The sequence below is a fragment of the Pelmatolapia mariae genome, linkage group LG4, assembly GCF_036321145.2.
Source record: "Pelmatolapia mariae isolate MD_Pm_ZW linkage group LG4, Pm_UMD_F_2, whole genome shotgun sequence".
Classification (NCBI taxonomy): Eukaryota; Metazoa; Chordata; class Actinopteri; order Cichliformes; family Cichlidae; genus Pelmatolapia; species Pelmatolapia mariae.
In genome coordinates this window covers 15,777,103-15,792,914 of record NC_086230.1, presented here as the reverse complement: position 1 = coordinate 15,792,914, position 15,812 = coordinate 15,777,103, and positions in this window count along the sequence as shown.

The following is a 15,812-nucleotide window of genomic DNA, read 5'->3' as shown; positions in this document are numbered from 1 at the left end:
TGCAGGTCTGTCAGCCTCTGACTGACAGCAGTTATCAGCTTAATAAACCTGAAGTCCTGTTTTGTTTTAAATTAATTTTACAAACATGTCAAATCAAATTTGTATTTATTTCCATATAAACTGAATACAGTATGATACAGAGCATTTTAAATAATATTTTCACTGCCACTGAATTTATTTATTTTTTCAATATAGACAAAGAACTGAATTATGAGAAACAGTCTTAACAAAAAATAAAATAAATATTTATTTCAGTACTAACACATCTACTGGTTCTTCTGCTATGTGTTGAATGGCTCCAGTGAAGTAAGGATCTTTTCCAGAACAACTAAAAACAGGCACAGAGTTTAGTTGATGGTGTATAAGCAGCACCCAAAGTTCAGTTTTGCTTCCTCCTCTGAAAACCAAAGTTATTTTCTTGAAATGAAAAAAACATACAAACAATTTGCACTTTTGGACTTGAAGAATAGCAGCAATGCTAAAGGTACTAGTTGGTAGAATGGGTAGGACTGTCCATATTGATGTATCCAAATAAAGGATTGAGACTTACATTGTTGTTCAGTCTTTCTCATTTTTAAGATGTGTGTATTTGTGAGAAAATGAAAATAAAGATTTAACATGAATAGCTAATAAATATTCCATAAAATGAACGCTGAGTTCATTGCAAAGTCTCAGAAGCATAGGAAAGTAAAGTGGATCACTTTGTCCTTCTAACTTTTTAAGCTGAATTTTACACGATGAACCACAACTCTGCTGATCTTGCCCTTTTCGAAAAGAACATACTTGACAGACGAAAAACAACTGGACTGGATTAACTGCATGTGGTCTGATGGGAGCACTGACAAAAATGATGCTTTAAAGAACAAGTTCAGCATGAGCAGAGACACTTCTGCTCAAACACTGACAATAACAGGACAGAATCTGCAGCCCGAGGACACAGCTGTTTATTACTGTGCACGTTACCACACAGTGATACAAACCACTGACAGACCATTACAAATACTCAGCAACTAGAAACACACAACCACACACAAGTAATAAATGTACATAAACACACACCTACACACACACACACACGCAGAGTAAGAGTAAGGAAGTAGCTCTTTGGAGGATCTTTCTAACAGCTAATGTGTGTCCAAAGTTAACCAAACCCTGAAACTTCTTTTCAATTTAAATTCTAATTCTAATAAATGTCCTTCACTTGAATCACTTAAGTAGAAAATGATCAGAGAAAAAGAAGGAAAATTTAAAAAAAAAATAGTTCTGTTTTCTGTGGCCTGCATTGTAGAGAGTGACTGCTGCTCTTTTCTTTCCCTGTCTTTCTTATCTTTCTCCATCTCTGAGTAAGGTTAGCTCTCTTTCTTTTCTCTCCCTGTAAAATACAGCAGCTGGACCTTTAGCTAGCAACGCACTGTGCAACAAACTGTAGACACAGTTTGTGTGTTTGCTGATGTTTGTTTAGCTGATAGAAACCTTGCATTTGAAATTGACTGCTAAAAAAAAAAATTACACCCTTTATGCTCCTCTTGCTTCTTGTTTGTAGCAGACATCTGTACTCGTTTTAGTGTTGCCCCCAAAAACAACAACAAAAAAAACATATCATTTTAACCCCTGACTATTGCATGCGATTTTGCCTCTTTTATCTTTTTTTATCTCAAGTGATGAACACATGAATATGATTGTTTTTCATGTGTTACTGTTTAGGTTCAAATCGGCTTGATGTTTAAAGGCTTGCAGTGAAGTGGAACAAGTACCTCGCCTCAAATGTGTTAAACCAAAAGGAACAAGCCTGTTTTGAAAATGTAAGGCGTAGAAAAGTACAGATATTTGTTTTGCTTACAGCTACTATTCTCACTCAGTTCAATGCTGGTTTATCTTCAGTGACAACAGCAAACAGCATTTCAAACATTTCATTGTCAGAGGTATCCACAGTGATCAGTTAAAGTGATCACAAACAACTATTGATGGAAAGACAGTGCTTACCTGTCATAAAAACAAGCATTAGAACTGTTTTACCAGGAAAGAAAGGCAGAGAAAATTCCCAATCAGCTGAGTTATGAATTTAATTTGTTTTTGCTTTGTGTGTGTTTGTGTTTTTTTAAGGTCTTGTGTCACCATATCTTGTATCGTATCTTGCATCAAAGTAGTCAGTGTTTCTTGTCATTTTTTAAAGTGGTGTTGAGCAATACTTCTTAAGGGTTTCTGTTCACTCCACACTTGTACCTGACCATTTTGAGAGAATTTCTTTAATCTTTCATCTATCAATCAATCAAATAAGTAAACAGCTGTGTCCTCAGGCTGCACATTCTGTCCTGTTATTGTGACTGTTTCAGCAGAAGTGTCTCTGCTAACACTGAACTTGTTTTTTAAAGCATCATTGTTGTCAGTGCTCCCACCAGCCCATATCATGCGAATCTAATCTATTTGTTTTGTTTCATGCCATCTGATCCAAGCTGTTGCATAGCTAGTTACAGAATAACTAGATAGCCAGAGATTGTCCACATTGTAAAAAAAAAATCCTAATATAAAAGTATTTTACAGTTTTGTTCTGTTCTTCTAGAATATCATTAAATTTACATAAATACTGTGATTTCACATTTTCAAATGTAAATTAACGTAAAATCACTGTAATGTAATAAAACATAATTTTCTTGTTTTTTAAATGTATTTGTCTGTACATTTGCATATTTAGATTGTTAAAATACATTCACAAATGTATCATGATTTCACAAATATGTGTCAGTTATTTGAAAGATTGAACTGTTAAATTCAAATGTAATGCTATGGAAAAATATATAAAATGATTCTCATAAACTTTTTTTACATCAAATAATTATTATTATTATTGCTATTTAGGGCGATCGTGGCTCAAGAGTTGGCAGCTCGCCTTGTAATCAGAAGGTTGGCTCGGACACCCTCGGTTGTGTCCTTGGTCAAGACTCTTCACCTACCGCCTACTGGTGATGGCCAGAGGGGCTGATGGTGCGATATGGCAGCCTCGCCTCTGTCAGTCTGTCCCAGGGCATGCAAACCGTTATTATTTAAACCAACTGTTAACTGTATATTTCTGTACATTTAAGTATTATTATTCATATTGCCACATTCATTGACCTTGTTTATAGGTAATTTCATTGTTTAATCACATTAACATGTTCCTAATTTAATGTTTAAAAGCACTTGAAAAAGGCAAAATCCCATGTAAAATTAGGGCAACAAACTGTATTGTCATTACTGAAAATAACCGTATTTTTATGTGAAAGTTATTTTCAGTTATTTTCTGGTATTATTTTGGCGCCCCAGCTGCCGGAATATTACTGTTTTTCTAGGATTGTTTTTTTAACAGTCCAGGCTCTACAATGCCTGAGTCTGGTTGAGTGAAATCAATACTGTAGCGCACCTGTGGAAAAAAGAAATCAACATTTTAGTCTTTATCTATTTGATTATCTAGCATTGCTACTGTGTTTATGTGGATCCAGCAGTTTTTCACAGGATCCAGCTGTTAGCAGCAACATCGGAGATATAAAGAACGCCGCTGATGTTGGAACTGAAGAGCAGTGAGCTCTTGTTTCCCCTTAATGACGCAGTCGCATGATTTAATTTGATTTTGAGGAATTTCTTGATGCCTGTTTCATAAAGGAACTTTGTATTTGCATTTCATTAAATCATTTGAATATTGCATTTTTGTTCTTGAAGTATCTTTGATGTTTTCTACCCACGCCAGCTGTAACAGCTAAAAAATGTAAGTACTTAATATAAGTCAAACCGACTATTTTTGTTATTTTATTTTGAGTTTGTTCAAAACCCCAATTCTTTGATCTTTGGGCTGAAGGAAGAACAACACTCAGTGTTTAATGCTCAATCAACAATCTATTTAATCAATACAAATCTCTTTATTCCATACAAACACTTTGGAAAATTCAATCGTCCGGAGGAGAGATGTGCACAGGAGGGGGACCTGCAGATCTCGAAGTGTTTGACCGTTTCACACATTCTTATTGTTAGGTTGAAATTGTTAAATTTTGCCATTATTGTACTTAAATTTGTAAGCCTTGCCTTAAACTGTAGGATCAAAGACATACTTCTGTTTCTGTTCCCCTCCCCAGCCTGTTGAATGGTGACTATAGTGTAACTGTAGGCACATCCTCAACAGGAAGTCACACAAACGCACCCCCATCCACACACACACACACTCACTCACGTGCACATGCATACACACACAGTGTTTTAACCTTTTTTGACCATAGGGGGGTTTTACAATGGGTGTTTGTGAAGCTGTGTGTCACACAATAAAAGGCTGCAGTGGGGTGCTGGTTCTTTGGAGTGATCTGAGATCGAGGGCAGAAGGGCTGCCCTGAGATCCTCTCCTTGCTAGCATGTGAAAACCGATCGATCGCTGTTCTTTCTTGCTTTCTTTATGGGAATAAGTCTGAACTAGTGGGCCTGCTGATGTGCAGACCCAACACTTATAGCCTCAACCCCCCTCGAAAGTCATAAAACCTAAACATTCACATTCTTTCTCTCCCTCTCAGTGAGCTTCAGTTACGACCTTGGCTTCCTGTGCAGTATGTTTTGTTCTCCCTAATCACAGAAATAAGGCCATGATTCTACACAAACAGCATTTCTTATAAATCAGCAGTATAATGCATCATAAAACAGTGTAATAGTCCATTCCTCTTTTAATTGATTAATTGATAAACAATCAATTTATTTTATTACATGTACTTGGGGATTTTCACAGTTCAGCATCCAACATCGAAATCCGCTGGGGCAGTCCCAGCAGCACACATTTATACACAGACATCAACAACCCTTGTCCCTCAAAACTAGGTGCCTGCGGATCCCTCTCTATCTCCCTTTCTTGTGTCCTTGCTGCCCACTTCTTCGCACACTATGTTCTCCTTGCTTTGGATTACCAACTTCTGATCTCACTAACGGCAGCTTTCTGTCACCTCTGCTTCTCATATACACCTCTGACCTATTTTCCCAATAATAAATATGTTTTACTATGATTAATACAACTAAATCCCTAATACTACGATAATCTATTCTCACAAGTTTCATTACATATTATTAGCATTTATTGTATCAGTGCAAACTGTACAATGACATTTTTAAGAGTGAACTGGCCCTGCAAGCATCAGCGGTCTGAAGGCTCCTCCTGTGGTGGTGTTGTGGTACAGCAGCTTAAACTCTGAAAGGTTTTTGTGCAGGTCTGCTGATGGTTTGTGTTACTGTGGCTGTCTGGCACAGTAATACACAGCTGTGTCTTCAGGCTGCAGATTCTGTCCTTTTAAAGTCACTGTGTTGCTGGAAGAGTCTAATTCAACGCTGAACTTGTTCTTCAGTGAATCTTTGACAGTTGTATCCCGACTCATCCACTCCAGTGCTTTTCCTGCAGGCTGTCTGATCCAAGCTGTGTAGTAGCTGCTCACAGAATAAGAGACCTGACAGGTGATGGTCAGACGCTGACCTGGCTGCACTAACATAGAGGCTGGCTGTGTCAGCTGTTCACACTTCACACCTGTAAAAAAATTAAAATGTTTTGTAATAAATTCACAATAGGAACAACTGCTGACTATGATCGATTTAAACAGACTCACATTCAGCTGCCAAGAGCAGTAAAAGTGCTACAGAAAACATCTTTGTTTGTGAACTCGATGTGCTGAGAACTCCACTCCACAGTCAGATGTCATGTTTTTATACATGAATAACAGGAAGTCAAAAAGTTTGCATATAATCAAACATTTAAAGCACTGGTGTTGGTAACTGTGATACGGTGTACATTTTAGGACATCCTCAGGTCTCAGGAAAAAAGCTGTCATGTGAAATAATTCTCTGACTATATGTGTGTGACATTTTGATTTCAGAACAAATCAGTGCAAATAACTGCATTTGGTCACATCCTATATCCTGCAGTAGTATGAATGATTGTTTTGGCTTTTCAGTTACTGGGAAAAAAGAGCTGGGTTTGTTTACTGTACGTCAGCTCATTTAAGAGTTGTTTGGTATCATATATGAAACTTCAACATTGTTTTGTAGTACAAGACAGACACAGATAGTTCAGTGCAGCCTTGAAAAACACACACAAATACAAAAAACAGATGCAGATTATGAATACATTGTAATCCAATGAAGTTGGGGCTCCCACACAATTTCATGAAAGAGAATTTAGTAGTTTTATACCAAAAGAAAAAGTGTAGCTCAGTTCATCTTTTATAATGCACCTTAGAAACATTATTATTATGATTATTATTGAGCCTTGGCATGTATAGAACTTTACATATACATTTATTTGGAACAATGTGAGAAAGTCTTTGTTATATTTATTTTAGTGCTAAATATAAAAAATAACTAATTAATCTTACAATTTTCTGTAGTTAATCACGATTAATCGCAATTACTTGATCAATAGCCTGGTTGCAATTACATTTTTTCAGCTTTATATTTAAGCTTGTAACTGACATTTATGCAATATAATAAAGTAAATGCAGAATAAACACAAAGAATGTATGCTTAAATTCAAAGAGAATTTGAATAGTTTTCTTCAATCTTAGCAAAGGTTCTCTCCTGTGAAATACTACTTTTAAAAAACCTATAAACTAATAGGTAAGTATAAACTAATATATAATATATATTAGTGCTGTCAAGCAATTAAAATGTTTAATCAGATTCATCACAGGTTTACTGTGGATTAATTTTGATTAGTCGTGATTAAATATCATTCATTTTTATTCTATATTAATCGCATTTCCTTTTGCATGAGCAAACAGACTCGAAAAAAAGGGAAAATATACACACTTATCATGTTTGTTGAACATCTTGAACATTGGTGTTAACAAAAAACTCTGTAAACATTTATCCACTCTCTCTCTCTGTCACTCTTGGGGAGGCACTTCAAGTCCTTGAAATGAGGAACCAAAGCTATCTAAAGCGCGTGCTCTCAACGATATAAAAGGTCTGCAGTTTGTTGCAATCCACTTGACAATTGTGTCAGTCAGTATTTCAGAGGTAGACTTACTGAGTCCCCAATGCTCCGTGAGTGGTTTGTTGGGTGACGCGTTAGCCAAAGTGCTAGCAGCATCCCCGACTTCTTGCACAATGTGCATAATACTTTATGTCGGTCGACTGTTCCATCTTGTTATTTTTTTAATACTCAAATTTCCCATCAAGAGGGCCAATGTGCGTTTATCATCTTCCATATTTGGTTCAGCTGCTGGTCACTACCAGATCAACTGGTACATTTGCGCATGTGCGAAGGTAACTCTACTTGGACAAACTGCCCGAAATGCATTGACAAAAACATTCAGGGATTTTGGGGGTGTCCAAAATTCATGGGCTGCATACCATCCCTGAGGCCGCATTTGTAGGCCGATTCTGTCACAGCGCCACAACGAAGGCTGTCCAAATTCGTAGACTCCTCCAAATGCAGTCAAAAAATGCTTCCTCCTTTTCCCCAGATTTGAAGGATGGGTCGGGTGTGTCCTCCGTGGCCCACCATATCCCAGAATTCATAGCGCGGCCCAGCCAATTCCAGTTTCCAACAATGGCGGCAGCCACTTAGTTTTAATATTACTCTTATTACTCTTTCTGGGTCACAAAATAAACTTTTAAGATATTTTCAGGTGAAAATGTAGCTGTGTAAACTTCAAATATCTGCTCGGTTTATCAAGACATCACATATTTGCAAAAGTGCTCCGACATTTTCGGAGACGTCTGTTACCCACTGGCTCGTTAGCTAGCCGGCTGTTTTCACCGTCGAACTCCCGGCACATTGTTTTCAAACCCCCCGTGGTCTTTAGCTACTCAGGGTAAACATGATATGTAAGTCTCTTAGATAACTTAAAAATGTTATTGTTTGGGTTTTTACAGTGTTTTATTTGTTTTGGGTAAATCAGTTTGGCTGACATTAAAGTTCTAAAGTTTTCACAAAGCTGAATAAACGTCAAACAGAAAACTGATTAAACAGAAGTGTGATATGATCGAGAATTTACCCAGCCTCCTGAGGACCCAGCCCACGTAGACCGCGAAGGCCAGGTCCTCAGAAGGATGCAGCCTATGAATTTGGACACCCCTTTGGAGTCATTCTGCACTCCAGATGCATTAATTGCGTTAAATATTTGAATCGCATTGACCATGATGGTGGTAGTACTAATTTATTTACATATATTACTTTTCTGGGGCTGTGTGTTTCTGGATGCTGAGTATTTGAGCAGGCGTCAAAGACTGAGCAGGTCTGTGATCAGTCTTTGACGCCTGATCACAGACCTGCTCAGTCACTATTCATTTGATTATTCAACATTTGTATTGCATTTAGAAGTGTGCATTTTCACCTGTTCAGCAGAGTTAAACCCTGCAGCTAATTGATTCTGTTTATTTTTCGATATTTTCAGACAGACTCACAGACAAATTGTCAATGTATTTGGAATAATGGCTGCAATAACAGCCCTCCCTGCATTTGTCTGACCTCAATCCCTGCTGGATTAGTGATTATACTCATCATCATAGAAGAGAGTACAGAAAAGATGAATGCAGTTGTGAAAAATACAAATCTCAGAGCATTTGGTTTGGATTTTAGAGTTTAAAAAGTGCATTAATAACAATAAAATATGGCGGAACTGCTATTCTGGAAAGAATAATGGAAGATATTTGATATATATTTTTGATTGAACAATTATTCATATTAGTATGGGATCTGAACACACACATGTTGAGTAAATCTTAACTATATACTTTTCTTTAGCCACTCAAAAGAAAAAAAATGATCCTAGTAGATACATGTAGCAGTGGACTGCAGGATTTTGTACAGTTGAGACCATTGTTGAGCACAATAATAAACAACTGAATCTTCAGCCTTCAGTCCGTTCATCTGCAGAGACAGCTGCTATCTGCTGTAGTCAAAAGACCTTGAAATAACTGAGAGTAGCAAGCAGTGCCCCCATCACTGCTAATGTAATCAATCCAGAGGCTGTACAACTCAATAAAGGAAATGTCAACATCAGTGTAACCAATCTAGAAAGCTAGAAGTAGCAGTGCTGTCCTACAGTTCAGAGAAAAAGTTTTTGTTTTTGGGTTGCACATTATGAACAATTATATAACAATCAATTTTAAATAAAACAGCTCAGATGCGGTTGAAGTACAGACTTAAATCTTTAATTCTTTGGGTTGAACAAAAAGACTGGATAAAAATGTGAGGAACTAAAGCATTTTTTTTTACATTATCCCTTCATTTCAGGGATTCAAAAGGAATTGGACAAATACAATTACTTGAAAAGAAAACTTTCATTTCTAATACTTTTTGAAAACATTTTGCTGGCAAAGACTCCTGGGTTCCTTTTCTGTATAATTTATGTCACTGTCCGTCTGTATTATGAAACGTCGCCCAATCAGTTTGACTGCATTTAGCTGGATTTGTGCAGACAGTATGTCTCTGAAAACCTCAAAATTCATTCAATTTCTTCTGTCCTGTGTCTACATCACACAACACTACTGTCCAAGTGACACTGGCAGCCATGCACGTCTAAGCTATCACACTGCCTCCAAAGTGTTTTAAAGATGATGTGTTATGCTTTGGATCATGAGCTGTCCCATCCCTTCTCCACACTTTTTTTCTTGCCATCCTTCTGGTAAAAGTTGATCTTGGTTTCATCTGTCCAAAGAATGTTTTTCTAGAACTGAGCCGCAAAAATGATTTAAATGTTTCTTCTTTTTTTAGTCTAGATTAGTCTAGATTTTTTAGCCAAATGTAGATAACTGTTTTTTACTTCTCTTGTTTCTATTTAGAACTGATTATCATAAAAGAAACATATTCAACCACTTTAAGTCTACAAATGAATATTGCACTATATATATTAATTTATGCTTTATGTGATATCTTATATTTAAAAAGCGAACATGTTTGATTTAGACTTGATTTCTGTTAAAGTCGGTTTCTCATTACTGCAAAGATGAGCTGAGAGTGGTCACCTGGTGACATCATTCTACAAATGTTTAAAAGCTGCAGAGAGTATGTTCAGGTCTGATGGTTTGTGTTACTGTGACTCTCTGGCACAGTAATATACAGCAGTGTCTTCATGCTACACATTCTGTCCATTAAAAGCAACTGTGTTCCCGGAAGTGGAAAGCTGAACTTGTTTTTCAATGAATCTTTGTAGACTGATACATAACAATCATGTCCTCTTCCAATCCATTCCAGCTCTTTTCCTCCAGGTTGTCTGATCCAGTGAGTCCACTAGCCACTAACAGAATAAGAGACCTGACAGGTGATGGTCAGACGCTGACCTGGCTGCAGAGTCAAAGGGGCTGATTGTGTCAGCTATTCAGACTTCACACCTGTATAAAAATAAAATCTTATATATACTATACTTACGTTTCAAAAAAGCTCCTACCCATAGCAAATACAAATACACTCACGTTCAGCTGATAAGAACAGTAACAGTGCTACAGAAAACATGTTTACTGATGAAAGTGACATCATGTTTACACCACTCCACGGTCTGTTGTGCACTTTTATAGCTCAGTAACACAGGAAGTCAAACAGTTTGCATAAAATCAAATTCATGGACATATATATATATGTATATATGGGACTTCCAGATACAGACAGACAAAATGGTGGTGGCTAACCAACCGGACATAGTGGTGGTAGACAAACAGAATACTTTGATCAGATTGTTGTAGAAAAAAATGCTTTTTTTTTTCAATAAAAACACACAGATGGTTCTTTATTACTTTATAGCTACTTCAGGCACCAACCTCCTTTACACTTTTCATCACCTAATAGTTACCCTCACTTAATCTTTATTAGTCCTCTGCACTTCATTTTTATCCTCTTGGTCTACATTTTTTTAAATTCATCAGCTAATCCTTGAATCTTTTTTATTCAAGCAGTCCTTCACTCTTCTCAATGCACTATATTCACTTTTATAAATAAATTTCCATCTTTATCCTTAATTACTCAAACCTGCTTTACATCTTTTCCTGCTCTTGACCGCTCCTCCTCGCTAACTCATACAAATCATAACATTATTTCCTTTGCGTGTCCAGCCTTACATACAACTCACTTTCAGCCTTTTTCCTCTTCATTTGCCTCTTTCTGTGCTGCATCTTTTTTGCTAATCTCTTCCTTTAAATAGTTTTCTGTACTTCCTCAATTCCATCGCCAAGTCTACTTGTCATCTTTCCTCTGTCCAGAGTATACATCAGACATCTTATTGGCCTTTCACCTCAGCACTACAGCTGTACTTTCCAGATTATCTGGTAATTCTGAAATTCAAGCAGGAAAAGATGTAAAGCAGGTTTGTGGTCATCCCTGAAATCTGTGCAACATTCTTCTGTATTCAACTTCCATTTAATCCTTAGCTTTACCTTTACTTGCTTCCTCTTCCTAAATACCAAAGACTACCATACAATATAAGCCACATTTTCTCATGTCTCTCTCTACCTTATGAATAGCATCTACCTGTGTGCAGCTCCACTCTTATAGGTCCCTCTTCGTTGCTCCATCTTCTTGAAGTGTTCACTACAGAAATTTCCATGCTTTTGGCAAGATGCACTACCATGTATTCTTCTGCATTTCTCTCTTTAGCAACATACCTACCCAACACCTCCTTATCACTAGTCTGCTCCAATCACCACTCTCTCTCTCTCCACTAGGAACACTATCTTCCACTTCATCCATGCTATTCTCTCCATCATATCAGACAGCTTCCTACCTTTACCAGTCATAGTCCCTAAATTTAAAATACCTCCTTTCACCTCCTCTCCTGCCTTTCTTTTGTCTCTTGCTGCCTCCTAAAATGCTTCACCCATCGTCTCTCTTCTCTTTGGCCAACAGTAGCACTGTTTCCACTGGCACCACTGTTAGACCAATAGCATCAGAGGCAGTTGTTGCTCAAACAACCATTGCTCAAACAATTTTACAAAAATCTTAATAAAATTAATTTAGGAAAAATGCTAATCATCAGAATGACGGACTATCCCATTGGGATTTCACTACAGGGTTAGAGTGATGTTGGAAACAGGTGATGACAAAGTTCAACTAATATCACATCACCAATAAAGTTTTTGAGATTACAACTCCAAATTCAGAAGCACTATAGTTCAGCTGCTATCTTTTGCAAGCAAAATATTAATTAATAAATAAAAAAAATGTAGGAACATTAAAAATGAAGAAGAAAAATATTTACTCATTACCATTAATCTGTTACAAACGTAATCAGTTGATGTGTGATTAATGAATAAAAGCAAATATGGATACATAAAGTTTGTTTACAAGTGAAGAGAAAACTGAGCAGTCATTGAGGTTTTTGTGCAGGTGTTACTCTGTCCTCAGTCACTGTGTGATCGGGCACAGAAGTAAACAGCAGAATCTTCTGCTGTCAGACTCTTGATCTCGAGGTACTGTCTGCTGCTGGAGTCTTCTTCAGTTATGATAACACGACTTTGAAAAGAACTGCCATAGAGAGCAGAGTTTTTTCCTGTGTCCATTCTACCAATCCACTCCAGAGCTCTCCCTGGCCTCTGTCGTACCCAGTGAATATTGTAGCTTGTCAAGCTATAACCAGATATGATACATGACATCTTCACTCTCTCTCCAGGTCTCTTCACATCAGAGGGAGACTGCTCCAGTTTGATCTCACTCCAAACTCCTGTTGAAACAAAAAAAAAAAAAAAGGGGGGGGGGGGGGGGGGGAGAGAGAGAGGGTTATTATGAGACTTTTTCATTCAGTAGTTTTAAAGAATTTTTTTTTTTTTTTTTTTACCCTGAAGCCAAACTATAAGGACAAAGGTCCAGGATAATATATAGTCCATATTTTACAGCACTTCGCAATCACAGTAACACAGATGTAACATAATAAAGGAAAGGCTGGTGATGGTGCGTTTATAAGGGAGGGAGCTTTGCATAGACCTCCCTCTGCTGATTTAACATAGGAGAAATTTGGTATTCAAAATCTAAGTTATGGAGCTTTTCAGTTTTTTGAGTATAGCAGGTAAGAACTTGCAAGTTCATAAATAGTCTACTTTTGCATGTATATCATGCCTTTTAATATAGGCATAAAATAATAGTAGTGACAATGTGTCCTGATTTTGTACTGTGAAAGAAATGTAGAAATAAAAACAGATTTGTTTTCAAATTGACAATTTATTTGAATTGTTCATTGATTATTATAGACTCCATGATCCATCCTAAAAGGTAAATCTCTTTCAAATAATTAACAACAAACAAAACAATTAAAGAAAAAAATGAATAAACAAGTGATTGGTGATCCATTTTCCCAGTGGAACAAGCTGATTTAAATCAAGTCAGCAAAATATCTCCACCAGCATGACAGAGACTTTATTTTTTTTTCCTTGAACTTCTTTTAATTTTTGCAGTATAATGGCTGCAAGGTCATCCTTTAACCAGCCATAATTATTTATCACCATTTATTATTAATCTGCCACTCTTTAACTGACATCTAGTAATAACGTGCAGACAAATTAAATGGGGATTTAAATTTGCATTTTACCTGACTGATATTTCAGAGTGCTAAAAAAGTAACAGCCAGAAAGAGCTAATAAGAAACATATATGCTGGATTTGAATTTCAGTTTTTTAATCCGTGAATGTTTGATCCAATATTGACTGAATAATATTTGTAACACATGTATTACTTTATCCTGCTACTTCACACAAGTCAAAATAACTTGTGTGATATATCATAAGGCAACATATTGCTCTGTTGCCTTATGACAGACCTTCCCAAAGTGTGGAGCCCGCCCCCTAGGGGGGGAGCAGAGCCATTGCAGGGGGGGCGCGGTATGAAAAGGGGAAAAAAAAACAAAATGTTTGTTTTGTTTTGCTTTGTCACTATGTTGAGTATTACAACTACCTTTAGTGGTGAAGTATATGTGTGTACAAACACGATGTTGATGGGGAAATGTCTTGCTGATGTGAGAACAGCATCAACGCAATTAAAAAAATGCAATACTGTCAAGCACTGCATCTGAGTTTTCAATAAAAACATGTTACTTTTTTTTTCAAATGTAGAATTGAAAGAACAAGGCATGTCACACATTATGTGTTAGCTGTGAAAGTGTTATTCTCTTAAAAGTAAATATAAACATACATCTTCAGAAGAGGTTTATTTGAAACAAATGTTCTCAGTGTTGTATCACAAGTGCTTGTCATGGCACTGCTAATTACACCAAAGAATGTATCATGTGTAGTGTGACTTGAGGGTACTATGCAATAGTTCATAGTTCACGTGTTACATCCTAAAAAGTTCAACATCCTCTGTGACAATTGTTCAGGTGACAGATGGACAGAGATACTACAGGTAAATCCAAAGTAACTAAAAAGGATCAAGCTGCCAACATCAGCAGCAGCAGAGTTGCACTTAGTTTGCATAGAGAAGAAGCATGAAGAGAAAGAAAGTGAAGCACAGGGAAAGAAGACAAACCACAAATGGGACAAACCTTCAACAGAATAGAAAAGAATGTGTTGACATGGATAGTGGTATATAGAAAAAAAAAGGAGAACAGACTGTTAAAAAAACTGTAACCATTAAAAAAAGAAAAAACAAACACCTGAAGTATGATAAAAAAAAATATGTTCAATTGTAACCATTTTTAAATACATTTTGAACCAAAAATAATAAAAGGTGAACATTAAAATAAATTAAGCATAGCATTGGTTCTTAACCTTGTTGGAGGTACCGAACCCCACCAGTTTCATATGTGCATTCACTGAACCCCTCTTTAGTGAAAAATAAAATATGAATTTTTTCAAATTCAAGACATAGATATGTCTTTTACTGGTGCACAAAATGAGCCATGCATGTCACGGTGGAGGCTCTGCCAAACCCCTGAGACCCACTCACCGAACCCCTAGGGTTCAATCGAACCCAGGTTAAGAACCACTGAGATAAAATATAACAGGATTGGATAAAACACTGTCAAAATTATGTTAAAGGTAAAATTTATTTTAATATATGGTCTGCACCAAGCTAGAGTGGACTACTGAATGATTTTGTACAGCTGCTACAACAACCCCAGTCAGCGTGCCTCTCGAGCACAATAATAAACAGCAGAATCTTCAGTCTTCAGACTGTTCATCTGCAGATACAGCTGCTGTCTGTTGTTGTCTCTGGAGATGGTGAACCGGCCTTGAACTGACTGAGAGTACCAAGTGCTGCTACCATCATAGTTAATGCTTGCAATCCACTCCAGTCCTTTTCCAGGAGCCTGTCTGACCCAGGCCATATAGTAGCTGCTGAATGTGAATCCAGAGGCTGTACAGGTCACTCTGTGGGATTCTCCAGGTCTTTTAACTGCTGGTTCAGATTCTGTCAGAGTCTGACCATCAACACCTGTGAAGACACAAAAGAAAAGAAATTATATACCATATCTCAACCAAGTTTTATATAACAGATGTCAGTTGATGTTTTCACCTGCCAGGCAGACAGTTAAAAGCAGCAGCCCTGTCCTGTAATACATTATGTAAGTTGTTTGTCATCTGTTCACTCTCATCCACTTTTCAGTCTCATAAGTAGAGGCAGAAGTTTTGAGTTTTGCATTTGATTTTTGACTCCTCCTCACAAAGTTTGTTGAGTTGGTTGAATTTCTGCCTTTGGGAAAGATGAACCAGAGCTTCTGGGCTCGGTCCGCTAGACCGCTTAATAACATCATTCACCAACTTCATTCCCTCCTCTGCCTGCTGGACCGTAACACACTCTCTCGTACAAGTTACAATCATATCTTTAATTGTCTATGAAACTGCAACCATTTGCACCACATACCTGCTGCTGTTGGTCACTGCACTACTGTCAATGT